The following is a 21,308-nucleotide window of genomic DNA, read 5'->3' as shown; positions in this document are numbered from 1 at the left end:
ATAAAATGTTATCATTTTTTAAAAATATATATATATTTCCTGGGCAAAAGGATACAACCTACTTATTACAATTTGACATTTAAATATTTTCAAACAAACATCCAAATTAAATAAAATAAATAAAGGTTTAAAATGAATAAAATGAGTAAATAAAAGAAAAAACACATAAAAACATGCAATCACACATGAAAACATATAGGAGCACATAAAAGAGTTTAAAGAATAATAGAGGATATCTCCCTTGAAATAATGGCTAAGTGGGAAGGATGGAAATTTGTCACTTTTTCAAAAATTAACAAACAGGTCAATGCACCAATTTAATTGACAATTTTAAAAAATATATATAAACATATACTATATTCCCCTTTTATTGTGAAAAAATGTAAATAAACACAACAAAACTAAAAATTATAAATTAAATGTATTTTAATGAAACACAATTAACAATTAAAGAAAAGAAGCAATTGTAATTGAGAAATCAACAACGAATAGGGACTAAATTGTAAAAATTAAAAGTTTTAAGGTTAAATTACAATTCTCAAAAATTAGGGGTCAAAATTAAATAAAAATAAAGTTTATAGATCAAAATGCAATTAAATTAAGGACCTAAGTAAAAAAATCTAAAATTTTAGAGTCACAATGAAATTACTCGAAAGATAAAGGGTCAAATTACAAAATTCATTTCTAATTACATACAAAATCATTTTGGGCCATTTTAAAGCAGTTGGGCCGCACCACTCTAGTCTAAACGAAAAACGCAAGCTAATCCATAAAAAACAAACAATCCCAAAGAAAATTTAGACAAATTAAATCAGTATGAAAACTTTGGATTTAACTCTAAAACCCAGCCACATGCCCAACGATAAATAAACACAAGCCCACCAGAAATAATGAAACCAACACAATGTTTTTCTTTCTTTCCCTCTTTTTCTTCTTATTCTTCCCTCTCCTTCTTCTTCCTCTCTGGTGTATTGAAGTTTCAGTAGCCGACGGCAGCGGCAGCGAACCACAGGCGGCCAGCCTTTCTGATCGAAAATTTTCACGAAAATACAACCCCCCACTCAATTTTTCACGTAGAATTTGTTTCTGACCTTAGTTTTTACAGAATATGAACAAAAAGTGCTCAAAAGAGCAATTTGCAGCAGGGTTTTATTTTTTAAAAATCCCTCAAATCTTCACTAAAGCTCATGCAAAATATAGCAAAACAACCCTTACAAAATCTACAACGCTACTGCATGTTCAATTTAACAACAAACAGTAAGGAAAATGATGAATCAAAGCAAAGCAGTCTCAACTTTAAAAAAAAAAACTTGTTTCTTGCTTTCTAGGCTAAAAACTCAAAAATTTTGAAGAACAAAATATTTTTCAGGCCTTATTCTAGCTATAACCAACTATTTTAGCAAAATATGTACATTGAATTTACTCATTTAGACATTTTTTCAAACACTTAACATGCGTACACAAAACCCATTTTTCTTTTCTTAATCTTGTTCTATGATTTGCCCGATGTCCAGACAGCACAACAACAACCAAAACCTGCAAGAGCACGAGAAAAATAAGCAACAAAATTTTGCACATTAATTGTAGTTTTGCAACAAAATAAGCAAATCATTTTTTCCAAAATTTTAATCTTGTTCTATAATTGTAGTTTGTGCAAAGTTTTCTTAATCTTGTTCATTAAAAACTCTATGATTTGCACTTAATGTGCTTTAAAAAGTTAGAAAATACCTCAATGAAAATTTTCTTGGTTAAAATTTTGGAGAAATCCTTAAGTTTCAACCATTTATTCACTTGCTGTCTTTACTTCCTTCTTTCACCTTTCTTTGCTCCGAAGATGGGTGTGTGTGAGAGCCAAGAGAGAAAAAGAATTGAGTGATGCGTGTGTTTGTGTTGGTGTGTTGTGTTGTGTGAGTGTGAATATAGGGAGAGCCGAGAGAGTTTTTCTTTTCTCTTAGTGAGTTGTCTGCAGTCTTGAAAAAATTCCCAGAAGTCGAGAGATGTTTCAGGGGTTAAGAATTTATGGGACAAAAAATTCTAAAATTTAGAATTGATTGTTAGTATAAATTAGGATTATATGTCTCATTTCCCTTCCTTTGATCCATTTTTGGCAGGTGTTAAAGGATAAAATTTGGATGATGAGTTATCCTTGTACAAACCAAACCTTGGGTAGAAAGAAAGAATGAAAAAAATCTAGTTACGGTTTTTGGTTGGGTTTTGTTTGAATTTTGTGTAGATTTTTTGGTAGGCTTTGTGGTTAGGTTTGGATTTTCTTCTATTGGATTTGAAACACAAAACAAAAAAAAATTGTACAATAAATTTTCAATTTTGAGCATCCATTTTTCTTTTTTTTTTTTCTTTTTTTTTCGCAGAAACCTATAAAATAAAAATTAAAATAATTATTCAAACAATTTAAGTGAAAAATGGTACACTTGAAATTAAGAAAAATTTTGGTGTCTACAACTTACCATTCTTTGTATGAGTTTCAAAAAAATTCAGGACAAAGACATAGACACCAAATTACTTGCCTGTCTCCTTCGACTACAACTGTATCAAAACAAACAAAATTAAATATTTTAAACAAGATTGAAATATGCATGGATTTATTTACGGCTCCTGTTGCATCAGACGTAGTCTAAACACGAGGTTGAACGAAGTTCGTGCTGGAAACAATATAAAATCAAAAAAATCAAAAAGCAAATAAGTAGAATAAATAATAAGAGGATACATGTATTAAATTGCGAGTTGATATCCATTGATGGGATTAAACTCAGACCCAAACAACTAATAAGGAGACTGAAATATATTTTCAAATGCCAATCGTCGGTGGGATTAAATCAAAACACAAACAACTAGTGGAAAAGTGAAAAGTCATCTTAAAAGCTAAATTGATTGGTGGAATCCAACCCATATCCAAACAATTAGTGAAATTTTGAAAAATCATTTTAAAACTAGATTGATTGATGGGATCTAACCCAAACCCAAACATCTAGTGAAAATCTGAAAAATTATTTTAAAACTAGATTGATCGGTGGGATCCAATTCAAACCCAAACAACTAGTGGAAAAGTACTGAAAATGTACCTCAGGCCTAGATAGTTGGTGGGATTAGATCCAAACCCAGACAACTAGAGAAATAATTTGAAAATATACCTCAGGTCTAAATGACTGGTGGAATGAAACCCAAACCCAGACAACTAACGGAATAAATGAAAATACACCTCAGATCTAGATGGCTGGTGGGATTAGACCCAAATTCAAATAACTAGGGAGATAAATGAAAATGCACTTCAGGTCTAGATAGTTAGTGGGATTAAACCCAAACCTAGACAACTAATAGATTAGTAGGACAAAATTCGAATCCAATTAAATAACATATTAGTGGGATAAAAATCAAACTCAATTAAATAACAGATTGGTGGGATAAAATTTAAATCCAATTACATAATAGATTGGTAGGATAAAATCCGAATTCAATTAAATAACAGATTGGTGGAATAAAATCTGAATCCAAATAAATAACATATTGATGGGTTAAAATCTGAAAACAATTAAAAAACATATTGATAGGATAAAACTCGAGTCCAATTAAATAACAGATGGATGGAATAAATTCGAACCAAAATAAATAACAGATTGGTGGGATAAAATTCGAATCTAATAAAATAACAGATTGGTGGGATAAAATTTGAACTCAAATAAATAACAGATTGGTATGATAAAATTCGAATCTAATTAAATAACAGATTGATAGAATAAAATTCGATCCCAAATAAATAATAGATTAGTTGAATAAAATTCGAACCCAATTAAATATCAAATTGGTAGGATAAATTTTAATTCCAAATAAATAGCTGTAAGGATCGAAGACAACCTAAGAGGGGGGTGAATTAGGTGGTTTAAAAACTAGCCAACATATGTGTCACTTTTTGAGAACTTGCCTTCTTTTTTCTAAAAGACCACACAATGGAGCAATTGATGAGGAAACAAAAGTGCTTAAGAGTAGAAGAGATAGACAGTTTATATTGCAAGACAGTAAATAAAAGGATAGAATAGCAAACCAAGTTTCAAACTACACTTGAGTTTGAATTCCACTTTATATAGCAAGCTTCTTCAAGTTGATCAACTTACAACCAATCTATTGTGTACAAAGGAAGGATCACTTCCTCCTCGAACCAAGCCGTACTTGGTCATGCAAGGAAGTTTTACAATCACTCAAATAACTCTCACAAAACTACACTATTGAAGAAATAGAAATACACTTGAAAAGCTTATTGAAAGTTTCACAACTAAGAGTACAAATCTTCTTTCAAGAGTACTCTCACACTTGAATCACTCAAGATCTGATGTAGTCTTAAGATCTCACTCAAGATCTGATGTAGTCTTAAGATCACACTTGAATCACTCAAGATCTCACACTTGGTTGATTTTGTTCTATTTATAGGAGACCAAAAAGTATTTCACTTAATGCTGTCAACGGATAGAAGGCAGCTGAAGAGTCAACTAGCCGTTGGTGGTGTCGAATGTTCGATAGGCTGGTTTTCCACGTCCGATCGCAAGCAGTGTGTTCAAGAAGTTTTCTTGAAATGTTTAGGACGTCCGATGCTTTAATGTTTTGCGTCCAAAGTGTCGCAACGCTTGTCAGGCATCCGGTACTCAGGTGTTGTACGTTCGAACGAAGTCAGTGAGTTTAGAGAACTCGGCTTATTATTTTCGAACGTCCGAGAGTGAGTTCCTTATGTGTCCGAAGTTACTCAAAGGTTGTCGGTCGGCCGATACAGACTTTTTGTGCGTCCAACTCATGTTTCAGCATATGTTAACCTGTTTTGCTCCAAATCTAAAAACATCTATTTTAGGAAATATTAGTAACATCCATTTGTTTTGTAATCATCAAAAGATACGGACTGAGATGAACAATCTCCCCCTTTTTTATGATGACAAAATAATGGATGGAGCAAAAAATTAAGTACAACTCCCCCTTACTTAATGCATATTAAGTACAGCTCCCCCTTACTTAATGCATCTCCCTTCTTTGCTTGAGTACAAAATTTAAATACAACTTCCCTTCAGAATAATGTTCACTCATGTTTACTCAGAAAAAAATTGGCTCCCCCTCACATAAAGAATTCATATCCAATCCATTTCTCCCCCTTTTTGTCATCATAAAATCAACCATGGCCATATTACCATCAATATCGTCCAGCAACAAACAATATCAGACATTAAGTACCAAACATTCATCCAAAAATCATAGGAATAACAAAGCGAAAGGGAATAACCATAGGAATATCAAAACACACAAAATATCCAAATATTTTTACAGAGTAGCAGTGAAAGGGAAAGTAGAAGTCTTAATACAAAACACATAAAGTTTGAAACGCAAAGGATGCCAAGAGCCTATGATGAACTACCATGAGGTACATGTGCCTAAGGGTGCCTAAAATATGATTTTGGAGGATCCAGGCCTTCTTCTAGCCAGACGAAACTGAGCAGGGTCTTCTTCCTCAGTGTCCTCATTCTCATCATCATCACCCTCCTCTTCTGTTTCTTCTTCAATTGCCGGAGCTTTTCCTTTGTCCTGTGGTTGAGAACTGGAGGCACGGTACTCTGGGGTAGCCTCAGTGGTTGCCTCAGTTCTAGGCTCCTTTCGGTGTGTATTTTTATTTTCTGAAGGGATGGGAGGTATGAACAGATTCCTTTTGGCAACGAAGGTGGCTTGTTGATCAGAAGTCGTGGTCATCATCAAGCCATTTTCAAGAAGCAGGATATGTTGTTTGAGGTCCTCAAGCAGAGTGATAACCTCAAGGTTGGATGAAGGAAATTTAGAAGCTGATTTTCTGAGATGAATGGTGAAGGGTGTCACATACATTGACTGATCACGAGGAGTCCTAGGTGTGACAGCCCCACCTTACCCTAAGGCGAACCAAAGGGTTCGGTGGATCTCCTGCCCATCTCTCGCCGGGACTCAGTCATACCTCAATCAATTCCGAAATAAAACCACAAGAATTAGTATAACCATAATCCAAAACTTAAAACAAAACTCATATACATTGCTATGTCAAAAGGGAGTACAAACAGCGAATATACAAAGGTTCTCAATTCTTCATACATCCAGCCCGTGCCAAAAGGTAGGGTGAGAACCATTACAAAATTAGAAACTAGTCTAGGCTAGTGTAAACCGAGCTCTCGTCCTTAGCATCGCCTCAACTCTAGAGTACTCGGGCACAAGAATCCGAAATAAGACAATTCATATCTCGGGCTGGCTAGTCCCAAGAGTAAACTATCTACAATCAAGATTCCTACCTGACGTACCTATCAATTGTCCTTAAATACCGGGAGAAAGATTTAAGACCTATAACAATTCATGACTCCATAGCTTAAGCTCAACGAGCACTTAATCCTTCATACTTATTCACCACTTAATCCAATCTCACTCCGCGCAGAGACCACGCGAACCTGACTCTGATATCAACTGTGACAGCCCCACTTTACCCTAAGACGAACCAAAGGGATCGGCAGACCGCCTGCCTAACTCTCACCGGGATTTACTCATACCTCAATCAATTCCGAGATAAAACCACAAGAATTCGTATAACCATAATCCAAAACTTAAAGCAAAATCCATATATATTGCTATCTCAAAAGGAAGTACAAACAGCGAATATACAAAAGTTCTCAATTCTTCATACATCCAACCCGTGCCAAAAGATAGGGCGAGAACTATTACAAAATCAGAAATTAGTCTAGGCTAGTCTAAACCGAGCTCTTGTTCTTGCACGCCTTCCCCTGTTAAGGATAACAAAACTAAAGGGATGAGTTAAAAGCTCAGTGAGGTTCCGAATACATAATCAAACAACAAGTTCAATGCATTAACCATAAATAGCAAGTAATGCAAGAAACATGACAGTATAAAGCAATAATAACATTCATTAAAAAGATACGTGCTCACAGGGAGCCATTTAGTCATTCATTCATTCTCCTTTCATTCCCCTTATTCCTCCATTCATTTAAAAATGTATTTTGATAAGTAAAACCCTTCATTTACATTGACATTTGTTCATTCATTTCATTTCACCCCCTCCTGAACGTTGGCCAGGCTCCACCAGACTACAAGGTAATACTTGAGTATACCAAACATTCTTGTGTAGACCTTTCATCTAACACCCCTAATGTCCATGGTGGGTGGGGTAAAGGGTTCACTTTTTGCACTTTAGAGGGTGCTGTCGATCACTAGATTCCTCAATCACACTATCGATGCACCTCTTTTCTGAGTTTAGGAGACTTTTACCTGTGCCTTAGCATTCTCAATTCGTTGGGCTTTCTCAAGAGCCTCTGTAAACGTATTAACCTGAACCGCCGCTAGAGCTTCTTGAATTTTCAAATTCAATCCCTGTATAAACCGTCTCACTCTTCTCTGTTCCGTGGCCTTTAATTCGGAAGCGAACTTGGATAGTTTGGTAAATTTCGTTTCATATTCAGCCACACTTAAGGTTTCCTGGCGTAGCCCAATAAATTCATCCTCCCTCCTTTCTTGGACTAAAGGTGGGAGGTACTTCTCGTTAAATTCTCTTATAAAGTTCGCTCATGTCCATACAGTTCGTTCTCTTTCGCACTTTGCTTTAATCACATTCCACCATGCTCGGGCCGGTCCTTCAAATTGAAACACAGCGAAATTCACTGGTCTTTGCTCAGTGTAGTTCAAAGCTGCAAAGATGTTAATCATGGCCTCCAGCCACTGTTCGGCTACATCCGGATCAGACCCTCCAAGGAATTTCGGAGAAGCACACTTCTGAAACCTCTCAAGAGCCCGATCTTCTCCTATTTCAAGGTTCGGAGGTTGATTCACAGGTATTTGACCTTGTTGGTCCACCAACCTTGCAAAAATGTTTGTCATTTGTTGAATTGCCGTTGCCATTTGGTCCCCGACTTCAACCTTCGGTCCTTACTCTTGTTCAGCTGTTGTTTCCCTTTCTTCTCTTGGCTCTTGGGCTCGCTTAGTCTCACGGCCACGACCACATCCGCGACCACGTCTCCCCTCCATATTTTTTTCCTCTATCTTTTCTTTTCTTTCCAAAAGGTAATTTAATGAATAAATGCAATAAGTTGACTAAAGTAACTCAATTTTAGCACACCGAATATTCAAATAGACATGTACACACATAACACACCATATATCAAGGAGATAGATGATCGAATACACAAATATATATCAAGTCAGACAGATAATCATATATACAAATACATAAACTAACGTCATGTGGTAACAATATAAGGGCAAATCAAAAGAAAAGGCGATATGTCGTCCCACACTCAGTTAAAATAACCCTGTCCGATCTCTCACGTCACTTTCTATTCAACTAGACGTCCATTGACCTCTTGTACTCATAATAGCCAAATAAAGCCTATTCATGTTCCAAAAAATGTAAGTCTCAAATACTTAGCATCGCCTCAACTCTAGAGTACTCGGGCACAAGAATCCGAAATAAGACAATCGAGATTCCTGCCTGACGTACCTATCAATTGTCCTCAAATACCGGGAGAAAGATTTAAGGCCTATAACAATTCATAACTCCATAGCTTAAGCTCAACGAGCACTTAATCCTTCATACTTATTCACCACTTAACCTAAGCTCACTCCGCGCAGAGACCACGCGAACCTGGCTCTAATACCAACTGTGACAGCCGCACCTTACCCTAAGGCGAACCAAATGGTTTGGCGGACCGGCTGCCCAACTCTCGTCGGGATTTAGTCATACCTCAATCAATTTCGAGATAAAATCACAAGAATTTGTAAAACCATAATCCAAAACTTAAAGCAAAACCCATATACATTGCTATCTCAAAAGGGAGTACAAACAGCGAATATACAAAGGTTCTCAATTTTTCATACATCTAACCCGTGCCAAAAGGTAGGGTGAGAACCATTACAAAATCAGAAACTAGTCTAGACTAGTCTAAACCGAGCTCTCGTCTTTGCTCGCCTTCCCCTGTTAAGGAAAACAAAACTAAAAGGATGAGTTAAAAGTTCAGTGAGATTCCAAATACATAATCAAACAACAAGTTCAATGCATTAACCATAAATAGCAAGTAATGCAAGAAACATGACAATATAAAATAATAATAACATTCATTAAAAGGACACGTGCTCACAGGGAGCCATTCAGTCATTCATTCATTCATTCTCTTATCATTCCCCTTATTCCTCCATTCATTTAAAAATGTATTTTGATAAGTAAAACCCTTTATTTACATTGACATTCGTTCATTCATTTCATTTTACCCCCTCCTAGACGTTGGCTAGGTTCCACCAGACTACAAGGTAATACTCGAGTATACCAAACATTCACCCAGGGTCACTAAATTGCCCGACCGAGTCCGCTTCTGACTCGAGTCGATCAGTAACGAAGGGCAGGGCCCAGTTCAGCCAAGAGACTTACATTCATGCACAACTAACATTTAATCATTTCAACATTGAAAATTTCACATTTCATTTAGGTCGAGTGCGATAAAGTACACACTCGCCTAGCAAAATTCATTTGTAATAAATATTTATCATTTAATCAAATATCCACAACAAATGATATAGTTCATGGAAACATAACAAACAACGAACACTCACCTATTTACGCAAAATAACGTCAAAAGTGTTCTTTCGGGTATTACCCTCAATCACCAAGGGACCCTAATATAATCAAAAGAACACATTATACTTCAACTATTAAAGATTTAAGTGATTCAAAGAAAATTCGAATACGTACTAGTACAAAATATAAATATGGTTTTGGTAGTGAAAAAAGTACATTGAAACCAAAGGACATAAGTAAAATATTTGAAAAACTTATGCTCACTCGTAAAACTTTAAAATCTCTATTTGAGTCAAAGTGACAAAGAAAACGTATTTCTATTAGTCGTAAATTTCATTTTTTTCCAAGGGTACAAGTTCCGGCTAAGTTCTAACTTATATACCACGCTGTTACGAGGTGTCTACTTACACTAGCAAACCACACCCGTAATGGCACTGGTAGCCGCTACTAGTTAGCCCACGCAACTCGGATTGCACGCAAGTATTCAGAACTTAGAACACTTAAGCAAAACGAAGGAACACACGCACAAGTTACAGCCAACACGGCCAACCCTGTATTTCACAATATTGATTACAAGGACTTTCTACAAACACTTGGCGTGCAGAACATCTAAGGGTGATTCTCACTATCTGAGACTCTCTGCCCTTTAGTCTCTGCCTATCCCAATATTTATAGGCATGTTACGGTTGACAAAAGACCCAACCGTTGGTCTCTAACTGAATGTCCACGAATCTAGGAATCGGCTAGGAACAAGGCTGAGTTGCTGGTAACCGCCAGCAACCGCCCTCAACGGTTGGCAACTGCCCAACGTCTTTGGCGCGCACCAGCAACCGCCCAGCAGTTCCGCGCACCCCGTTTCCCGTCATCACAACGTTCCGCGCCCAGCTTGCCCCAACACTTAGCAACCTTAGGCACCGTGGTCCCAAGCCCTTGGAACCACCCAAAACATCCCACCGATCCATAGTCAATCCGTGGCCTTGGCCCCTAACCCTTGGCCATGACTTGGCTTAGTTACAGTTATCCCCTCCATATAGGTGTCTTAAGGGAAAACTTCCAACCGTTAGTAGAGGCACCCCTCTGTCCCCAACTAACCCAGAGGCACCTGATGCCCCTGGAACTTTCCCCAACCCATACTTAGGCTAGGAAAACATCATCACACATGGGTCCACTCGTTTCCAACAAGCTTCACCTTCGGCCTTCCCCCTAGGCCATGGCTTGGCCGAACTTGGCCACGGCCGTGCGCGTTCCGTCGGGACCGCGCCCTAAGGGGCTAACAAACCACCCCCACCTGAAGAGGTTGACGCCCTCGTCAACTTGGCTTGCTTTCACACATTTCTCAGGTACTCAGCAATTTTATCTTCGAACTGCCACAAGGTCACGTCCCGTTCCCAAGTAGCATCCAACTCGGTCTCGCCCTTCCACTGGATCAGGAAATCTGTCCGTTTGTTCTTTTTGCTCTGCCCCATCGTTCTGTGGTCCAGCACAGCTTCCACCTCCTTCTGGAATTGCTTGCGGATCACTGGCGGAGCACGCTTCGCTTGCCTCTGTCCTTCATCCATCTCGTCCTGGTTAAAGGGTTTCAAGAAGCTTACATGGAAGGTCGGGTGGATCTTTAGTCTATCGGGCAGCTTCAATCGATAGGCTACACGACCCACCTTCTTAATTACCTCAAACGGTCCATCGTACTTCGGAATGAGCCCACGATGGACGGTTTTGCTGCTCACTTTCTTCCAAATCTGGGGAGTCAACTTCAGCATCATTTGATCTCCCACCTGGAACTCCAAGTCCCGTCTACGTTGGCCCGCATACTTCTTCATGTGTTGTTGCACCACCAGCAAGCTATCCCTTGCTTCGTCCACCAGTTCTTGCTTGCCATGAGCAAACCGATGTGCGGCTGGGCAACGACTCCCGCCTTGAAGTGCAACTTCATGCGAAGTCAGGGGTTGTTGCCCATTGACCAACTCGAACGGACTCAACTTCGTTGCGGATGACTTGTGCAGGTTGTAGCAAAACTGCGCGGCATCCAGCAACTCCACCCAGTTCTTCTGACTTGCCGTCACGTAATGCCTTAGGTACTTCTCCAGCAAGGCATTGATCCTCTCCGTCTATCCGTCGGTCTGAGGATGGGCGGCAGTAGAGAACTTAAGTTCGGATCCCAGCAATCCGAACAACACGGTCCAGAATCTCCCCGTGAATCTGGTATCCCTGTCACTTATGATGTCTTCGGGTAAACCGAAGTACTTCACAACATTTCTGAAAAACAACTCAGCGGCAACATCAGCCGGGCACGCCTTCGGCGCACCGATAAAGATAGCATACTTAGAAAATCGATCTACGATTACAAAAATAGAAGCCATACCATCGACCTTAGGAAATCCCGAAATGAAGTCCATTGAGATCGATTGCCATGGTCGATCAGGGATCGGCAAAGGCTGCAACAAGCCTGGCTCCTTCTTCCTTTCTACCTTGTCTTGTTGGCACACAAGACATGTTCTCACGTATGCTTCAATATCTCCCTCCATCTTTGGCCAGTAGAAGCTCCGCGACAGCAAGGCCCTCATTCGTTCCACTCCGGGATGACCAGCCCAAGGAGTGTCATGGGTCTCTCGCAGCAACTGTCGCCTAAGTCCCCCTCCTGCCGGGACATAAGCTCTACCACCCTTGGCAAAAAGTAAGTCATCTTCGAGTCAGTAACGACGAACTTTGCCCTCACGAACCTGAGCGATCAGGGTCTGGTACACTGGATCGTTCGGGGATTCCGCCTTAATCTTGTCCCGAAAGTCCGTTTCCACAGTGCTAAGGGCCGCAACGTACTCTTCGGCATGCTTTCGGCTAAGCGCGTCGGCAACCGCGTTCTCCCTTCCTGGCTTGTGCAGCCAGTCAAAGTCGAACTCGGCCAGAAACTCCTGCCAACGAGCCTGCTTTGGGGTCAGCTTCTTCTGCGTTTTGAAGTACATGTTGGCCACGTTGTCGGTCACCACCACGAACTTGGTTCCCAACAAGTAGTGCTTCCAAATCTCCAGGCAATGCACTACGGCCGTCATCTCTTTCTCGTGCGTGCTGTATCTCTGCTCGCTCTCCTTCAGCTTTCGGCTTTCAAACGCAATGGGGTGCTTGTCCTGCATCAGCACTCCCCCAATTGCACGGTCGGAAGCATCAGTGTGCACTTTGAAGGTCTTCGTGAACTCCGGAAGTTGCAACACAGGTTCAGAAGTGACTGCTTCCTTCAACATCCTGAATGCATCCTCGCATTCATAGTCCCACATCCACGGTCTGCCCGATAGACTAAAGATCCACCCGACCTTCCATGTAAACTTCTTGAAACCCTTCAACCAGGACGAGATGGATGAAGGATGGAGGCAAGCGAAACGTGCTCCGCCAGTGATCCGCAAGCAATTCCAGAAGGAGGTGGAAGCTGTGCTGGACCACAGAACGATGGGGCAGAGCAAAAAGAACAAGCGGACAGATTACCTGATCCAGTGGAAGGGCGAGACCGAGTTGGATGCTACTTGGGAACGGGACGTGACCTTGTGGCAGTTCGAAGAGAAAATTGCTGAGTATCTGAGGAAGGTGCGAAAGCAAGCCAAGTTGACGAGGGCGTCAACCTCTTCAGGTGGGGGTGGTTTGTTAGCCCCTTAGGGCGCGGTCCCGACGGAACGCGCACGGCCGTGGCCAAGTTCGGCCAAGCCATGGCCTAGGGGGAAGGCCGAAGGTGAAGCTTGTTGGAAACGAGTGGACCCATGTGTGATGATGTTTTCCTAGCCTAAGTATGGGTTGGGGAAAGTTCCAGGGGCATCAGGTGCCTCTGGGTTAGTTGGGGACAGAGGGGTGCCTCTACTAACGGTTGGAAGTTTTCCCTTAAGACACCTATATGGAAGGGATAACTGTAACTAAGCCAAGTCATGGCCAAGGGTTAGGGGCCAAGGCCACGGGTTGACTATGGCTCGATGGGATGTTTTGGGTGGTTCCAAGGGCTTGGGACCACGGTGCCTAAGGTTGCTAAGTGTTGGGGCAAGCTGGGCGCAGAACGTTGCAATGACGGGAAACGGGGTGCGCGGAATTGCTGGACGGTTGCTGGTGCGCGCCAAAGAAGAACGTTGGGCAGTTGCCAACCGTTGTGGGCGGTTGCTGGGAGTTGCTGGCGGTTACCAGCAACTCAGCCTTGTTCCTAGCCGATTCCTAGATTCGTCGACGTTCAGTTAGAGACCAACGGTTGGGTCTTTTGTCAACAGTAACATGCCTATAAATATTGGGTTAGGCAGAGACTAAAGGGCAGAGAGTCTCAGATAGTGAGAATCACCCTTAGATGTTCTGCACGCCAAGTGTTTGTAGAAAGTCCTTGTAATCAATATTGTGAAATACAGGGTTGGCCGTGTTGGCTGTAACTTGTGCGTGTGTTCCTTCGTTTTGCTTAAGTGTTCTAAGTTCTGAATACTTGTGTGCAATCCGAGTTGCGTGGGCTGACTGGTAACGGCTACCAGTGCCATTACGGGTGTGGTTTGCTAGTGTAAGTAGACACCTCGTAACAGCGTACCTCGATAAAAGAAGACGCCAATATCATAAATGGTTCAAGTGGTATTCGCTCTTAAGCCTTGCTTAAGTCGCAAGTATATCTACCTAGCTCTCGAGCGAAAATTTGGACAGCACGCTCTTTGTATTTACCTATTTTTTAGTCATTTATGGCTTCATTGTTTTCCTCAATCAATCCCAAAGTCACACACAAAATCATCTCATTTCAATAGCCATTCCATAGGCTCAAAGTCATACAAGTACAAAATCAAGCTAGGAACATGTGCGAAAATAAAGTTTGCGTCAAGAAACAAAAGACAGATTTGATGTTGTTTTGCGTAACGGACATAACCGAGGCTACACTTATCGGATTGAAATGAAATTTATACTGTTTCAAAGCTAAGATAGAGATCTACAACTTTGATGAATACCACTTAATCCAGTTCGTAGTGTATCTAGGTCAAAATTTCGAATTACAGAACCAGAATCTCACAAACAGGTCAGTTAACCACACTATGCGTAAACGATAATAACTCAGGCTACTGAAGTCCGATTGAGGCGTTTCTAGTGGAGTTGGAAAGCTAAGACCTAATACTACAACTTTCATGTTTTGGCTAAATACTAGTTTAGTACATATCATGGTGAAAAGACACAACCAGTTTGGTGAAATATTCAAAACTGATAACTGGATTCACCTAGGGCAGTCAGGGTATTTTGGTCTTTTCACAGGTTACGTTACTCCGATTGAGCTGAAATTTTGCAGGCAACTATAAAACATAACTCTATACAATTTTCATGTTTTAGGCTAAGTCTAATTTGGCCTCTAACATGGTGAGTTAGAACCAGGCAGAACAGGGTATACCTTAACTTCAATTCTGGAAATTTGCTACAATCAAGGTATAAATCTCATTTTTAACTTGAAACTATCACTACCACCTCTTATACCACCTTATCTACATCATATACTGCCCACACAATAAGTATGATAAGTGAATCATTCAAACCCTAACTCAAATTCATCACTCCAACAATCCAAAATCACTTGATATAAGCATTACAAGCACCTTTGAACCACAAATAAGCTAACAATGAATCTAGTATTAAAAGTAAAAAGAGATTTCTTGGCAAGATACCTTAAAACCACAAGAAGATAGTGGTTTAGTCTTTCCTCCTCCAAAATAACTCCATCAAAACCATCAAACTTCCTAGTTGAGCACTTGTATGGTGTAGTTTCAAATTTGGTTAGCTAAAACTCGGGATTTGAACAAGTTTGGAAGCAAGAAATTGAAGAGCTCTCACTTGTTTCTCCCCTCAAGAGAGTCGGCCATGATGCAAGAAAAATAAAGATATTTTAGGTCAAAATTTGGTTTTTAGTAAAGGTGAAAATGAGGTCAATGTCCAACTTCCAATGGGTTTGCAACACTTGGCCCTTCTAGTGCTTTCTCTAATCCTTTGGCTTCCAATGGTTACATCATATAACAAACCTCTAATTATCCTCTAATACCTTTTATAATAATAACACTTAGTACAAAAATCATTTAGTCACCAAACTTATATCGCACTAGCGGGTCCCACGTCTATAATGCATTTCAAATTAATGTACACTAACTCATACTAGGAAAAATGATTTTAAAATTGTACTTGCTTATAAAAATGTATAGAAATTTTAATATTTCCAAGGAAAGTATAAAATGTAGGCAAAGAAATAAAATAATGCTGAGAAAATGTGAAAATTTTTTGGTTCTCACACTAGGAGTAACAGGGGTTTCATGAAGATTTTTTCTCCTAAACTCAGAGACAGTTTCTTTGTAACACCAATGACCCTAAAAAAATTTCAGATTTTTCCTTTTAAAGTAAGCCTTTGAAAACACAGTTGATGCACTCTCTTTTGGATATTTTTCAATGAAAGTAATTTCAAAATGATGGAAAATAGGAGTCAAAAATTTTTCATAGGACAGTTTCCTACGGCTGTCAGTACTGATTTTTAGCAGAAATTTGCACATGACAAACCAAAATCAATTCGAATTTTTTCAAGAAAATAGTAGAACAGATAAAGTTCGATTTTATTTGCATCAGTTCTGTGACCATCAATGGGCACCAACAGATTTGAAATGATGGTAAAAATGATCAGGTTTTGAGAATTAAAATCTTTCAATCTTGCCTCAGCAGGAATATTAAAATGAGACTGAAAATAGGTCATCAATTATGCAACATGAAAGTGATGGTATGCAGAGGAAAATTCTTTGTAAGAAAAGAAATTTGAATTTTGCCTTTAAAACCACTTTCAATTTTGGTTTCCAAAACAAAGTTAACAATGTCAGGATTCAGTTCAATGTTAACAGAGTTGACACGAGAAATGAGATCAGTATGTGATTTGCCTTTCCTAAAATTAGCAAAAAACTGATGGACCATGTCAGAATAAAATGTGTTTGGAATTGTTAAAAGATGAGTCCATTTGTGGAATTCAAACAGGTTGAGAACAGGTTTAAGATCAAGCTTACGGCATTCGTAGGGTGTAGACACCAAATTTTTAGAGTAATTTTATTTATTTATTTTTCATGTTAGTTTTGTATTTATTTTATTTTCTTAGTCTTTCATTTTATTTTATTATTTTATTTTTATTTTTTTGAGTCATTTTAGCATGAGAATTTATTGAAAAAAAAGAAAAAGAAAAATCCTTCACAAAAATATATTTTATTCCTTTTCAAATTCAAGTTATTGTTTATCAATTGGGAACAAAAAAAGAACATCATCAATCGGAAAAAAGAAATTAATTAGCATTTTATTTTTATCTTTTTATGCCTAGTTTTGCTCATTTTTATTTAGTTTTATTTCAGTGGTCATTTTTCTTTATATTTTGTTTATTACTTAATTCTTTAAAAAAAAAACTGTTTCATGCAATAGCCATCGGATGGCTAAGGTAAAGGCATTGAGCTGGGTGGTTTGTGACCATCCAGATGAGGGTTAAGAGATTCATGATGATATAAAAGGAAGGGAAGGAGTGTGTGAGAGGGGAATAAGATATGATGGCTGAGTTTGGGGAGAGTGTTGAGAGCATATAGGGAAGTGGCTAGGGTTCTTGGCAGAAAAAAGCTTCGGAAAAGAGTGAAAAAAGAAAAAAATAGAGAAAGGGGAAAAATTGAGACAAGAGGCGGCTGATTAAGAAAAGGAGAGAAAACAAGACGGAGGGGGTCAGGGTTTTTGGAGTGAGCTAAGAGGGAGTTTTTAACGGCTAGGGAAAGCAAGGGGTTTTGCGGCTGGGTGAAGTAGCAAAGGCCGAGGGAAAAGGACGGCTGGGAAGGGTTTTTGAGAGAGCAAAAGAGAGAACGAGAGAGAGAGCTGGGAGGAGGGCTTCGGCTGGAAATCAGAGAAGGAAAAGGAAGGATCTTCGGTTGGCATCGCCTGCATCAGCGCTGGAGTCTCTTGCAACCCAGTTCGTGGATTTCAATTGCCAGAGCCGTGCGATTTCCAGGAGCCTCTACTGTTTCGTTTAGCAGCCTAGGTGCTTTCAGGTAGTCATGGATCCTTCTCAATCTTAGTTTGACATAATTTTCTTCCTTTCCTAAGTGTTGTCGATGCTTGAGGACGATGATTGTAAATCATCCTTCTCTTTCTTTAGTCGTCGAAGTTGTGACCTGTTTGTCGTTCTTGTTTTTGTTTGTCGCTTGACTGAGGATGCCATGAACTTGTTTGCTATCAAAGCTGTCTTAGAATCTTCTTGTTGCAAACTTAGGAACCAAAAAGCTGTTAGCTTTCGTGCTTTCTTTCCCTTGTGAAACTGAATGAGTGTGGTTCGTGAGTTGCAAGTGTCGTTCTTAGTATCTTGTTTGTTCATATGATTTGGGTCTTAGGCTGTTTTCTTGAAGTTTTAGGTTTAAAGTTGGCAGATGTTCATACGCCTTTATACTGCCGAACTTCAGTTGGGATTGGATGATTCCGTTCCATTTTCCCTGCTGCATTTCATGTTGCACTGCTGTATTTAATCTTCCCTCTCCCCTTCGTCCCAAGTCTTTGTGCTGGAATGAGTTAGGAGTTGTATTAAGTCCCTTTTAGTTCATTACATTGAAGCTTAGAGTAGCCGAGAGTTACCCTTGATCATGTTGCAGCTGTGCGACCAGCTTCCTTTTTCTCTCGAGCTGCTGAAGTTTGTTTTTTTTGGTTTGTTTTTTTTCCTGTTTTGGGTCTGATATCTTGAAAGGCTAGAGTTCAGGTTTTGACAAGTATTCAGGGCATTTAGATTGTGTTGCTTTGCTGCATCTCATGGGAGTGTTTAAGCTAAACCTACCCATTTTCTATGTTTCTTTGCATGAACTCCTAGTTTGCTGGTTCAGACTTGCGGCTTTGGAAACTTTATCTGCTTCAGTTGCTGTTTGGTTTTCTTTGTTTGGCCGCGAGTTGTGATCTGTTGAGTTTGATGTTTATAGTCAATAACTCTGGTTTCATTTGAAGTGTTCAGTGTTAAGGGGTGTTTGAGGTGATAGGTTTACTAGTTTTGTTTGAAGCTTTGCATGAAGTTTGCATGAAAATCTGCATTTCAAAAGCTTAAAGTTGCAGAAGACTTTGAATGAATGTTGCAGAGGAAAGTGTTTCGTAGTTTGCATGCATGGAATTTCTGAAAATTGCACTTGGGCCCCAAGTCTCCCATTGTTGCACTATGGCCCTATAAACTTTCAATTTCTTTCAATTGGGTCCTTAATTTGATTGCAAATAGATCCCTAACTTTGTTTTCTTTAATTGTGACCCCGAATCTTTGTGATGATTATAATTTGACTCCAAAGCTTTGTTAATTTTTGCAATCAAGTCCTTTCTTCTTTTGGCTTCTCACATGTGGGTTGTCTACATGATTTAATTGATTCAATTTCATGTCTACTTTTATCTTTTGGTGATCATTTCTTGATTAAAGTGGTGCATTAATCCATTGCTTTGATGGTTTTAGCCCAAGTTATCTCTTTCTTTGGTGACTCTAGCCCAAGTTAAGTCTTGTTCACTTTACTAACATCACAAACGGGGAGGTATAACTTCTTTTATCCTTTTTTGTCTCTCCTGTATGTGATCCAACGTGCTAAGTGAGAATTGCATGTCTACTTTGCTTTCCTTGCCTTTCCTTAATTTCTTTCATTTATTTCATTTACTTTGGCTTTTATTAAGTTATTCTTTTATGGGGTATGTGTACACCTCTTGGCTTGTAATAGATAGGGCTTGGATGAGCATTTTTATTCATTTTTTCCTTTCCTCATTTGTTTTAGTTAGCCAATGTAATAGGTTCATTAGCTTGGTTGCTTGTTTTGTTGCTACGTGTTAATTTGCTTTATTAGCCTCTTGCATTTAGTCGAGCATGCTAAGTGTTATGTGCTACGTGTTTATAGGCGATTGGCATGTCTACTTGTTTTCTATAATCATAGATGAATATGATGGATGAATGCACGTCACCACACTAGTCCAACGCTAGTTGTGGCTCATTGTCCCGTTTTCCACTAGTCCAACGCTAGTAGGAATTCATAGATATGGGTTAGTCCAACGCTAGACCCTTAGGGATCTCTCTCGTTAGTACATACTTGCATGTCTCACTACATTTCATGCATTTTTCTTAGTTTTTTTTAGCATTTGGCATGCCCCTCCAACCATTTCCCTTTCATTTTAGGTTTTTGCATCCTCATGCTAGTTATAGGGTGCATTTACTTGAGAGTCCCCTTTTGGTAAGGGAAACGAGCGAGTGTGGCTACAAAATAGTCTTAGCACGCTAGTTCTTCCTTCTAATCAAAGGAAAAATTAAAATCGTGAAGTTATGAGTCATTCCCGTACCCGACTTGATGCATTCCTCTAGGTTCATACACTCTCATTTTTATCATATCACTTCCTCACTTTCTTATCCACATTTTCTCACTACTTATTTTTTTCTCAATCCACATGCCATGTTCGCACATTTTTCTTCTTTTCCTATCACTTACTTATTTTTCTACCTCACAAATTGCACCCAATTGCACTTATATATTTACTACCATTATACCTTATTTTCATCCACTTGCACACAAATACCTTTATTTTCTCCATTGGCACACATGCACTTTCCTTACACACATGCACTTTTCTTACATTTGCACACTTGCACTTACATTTGTTTTTATTTTACTTGCATTTGCACACTTACACTCGTACTTGAGTTTTCATTTGCATTATTCATGACCTCTATGAAGGCTTTCCTTATTGGCCATCACAATTCATGTGGTTGGGACTAAAAGCCTCATGAGAAACATTTTTAGATTTAGGATTGCATTTTTTTCATATCCATTAGTCATATCCAACATGCAACACATACTTTGGGTAGAAGAATTAGGAAAAGAAGGGCTAAGTCACGCAACTAGCTTTGGTTAGGGTAAGGGAGTGCCTTAGGCTTTGCCTTTGCCTTCTCCCTTATCAAATGTGACCCCCAATCCATTTCTTTGGTTACGTAGACCTAAAATTCTTTAAAAAGGTTTTGTTTACTTTTCTTTCTAAAAACAAAAATCATTTTTTGGGTGACTTGGTACACCCTAATTCTATACCAAGTGGCGACTCCTTTTCTATCTAAAACCCTTTGTTTGGTCAAACCGTCGCATTTCACAATCCCACGGCCTTTTATTTTCATTTTCACACACGTTCACATACATCTCCTACACACTACTCTCACACCTTCAAAAAGTGGGGCGCGACAGATTGGCGACTCCACTGGGGATTTCCTAAGTGGGTCCGAGCATTTGATCTAGCCATTCTTTTCCGTTTTCTACCCTTTTTATGCATAGCATTTGGATATTAGGGTTTTATTTTCCATTTTTAGGACTATTTGCCTCGCGCGCATATCAAACTACCTCCTCACTCACGTATGTATGATTTGGTTGTTTGGATGTATGTTTTACTTGTCTTATCTCGCGCTTTGCATTGCATTTAGGTGGGGGACATCACCTTAGAGTCTCGCGTTGGTTCTCGATCCCTCCCCTCCAAATGAGCACTAGCATACGTGCATATGCTTTATTTTTATCCCTCATTTATTTTTCTTTTAGTGGCTTGTCACGCCACTCCACCCTATTAGAATTAGGTGACCCACTTGGACATGTGATCGTGACACGACGTGTGCGTAGCATGATTCGAGGGGTCTCTCAATCTTCCGCTTTAAACTTTGGGTTGATAGCCTTTAGTTTTTAGTCGAAGGTTGAGGATTTCTTTAGATTCACCTGGACATGTA

Source organism: Coffea arabica, chromosome 2c (genome assembly GCF_036785885.1).
Source record: "Coffea arabica cultivar ET-39 chromosome 2c, Coffea Arabica ET-39 HiFi, whole genome shotgun sequence".
In the NCBI taxonomy this organism is placed as follows: Eukaryota; Viridiplantae; Streptophyta; class Magnoliopsida; order Gentianales; family Rubiaceae; genus Coffea; species Coffea arabica.
Note: the sequence above shows the minus strand (reverse complement) of the source record.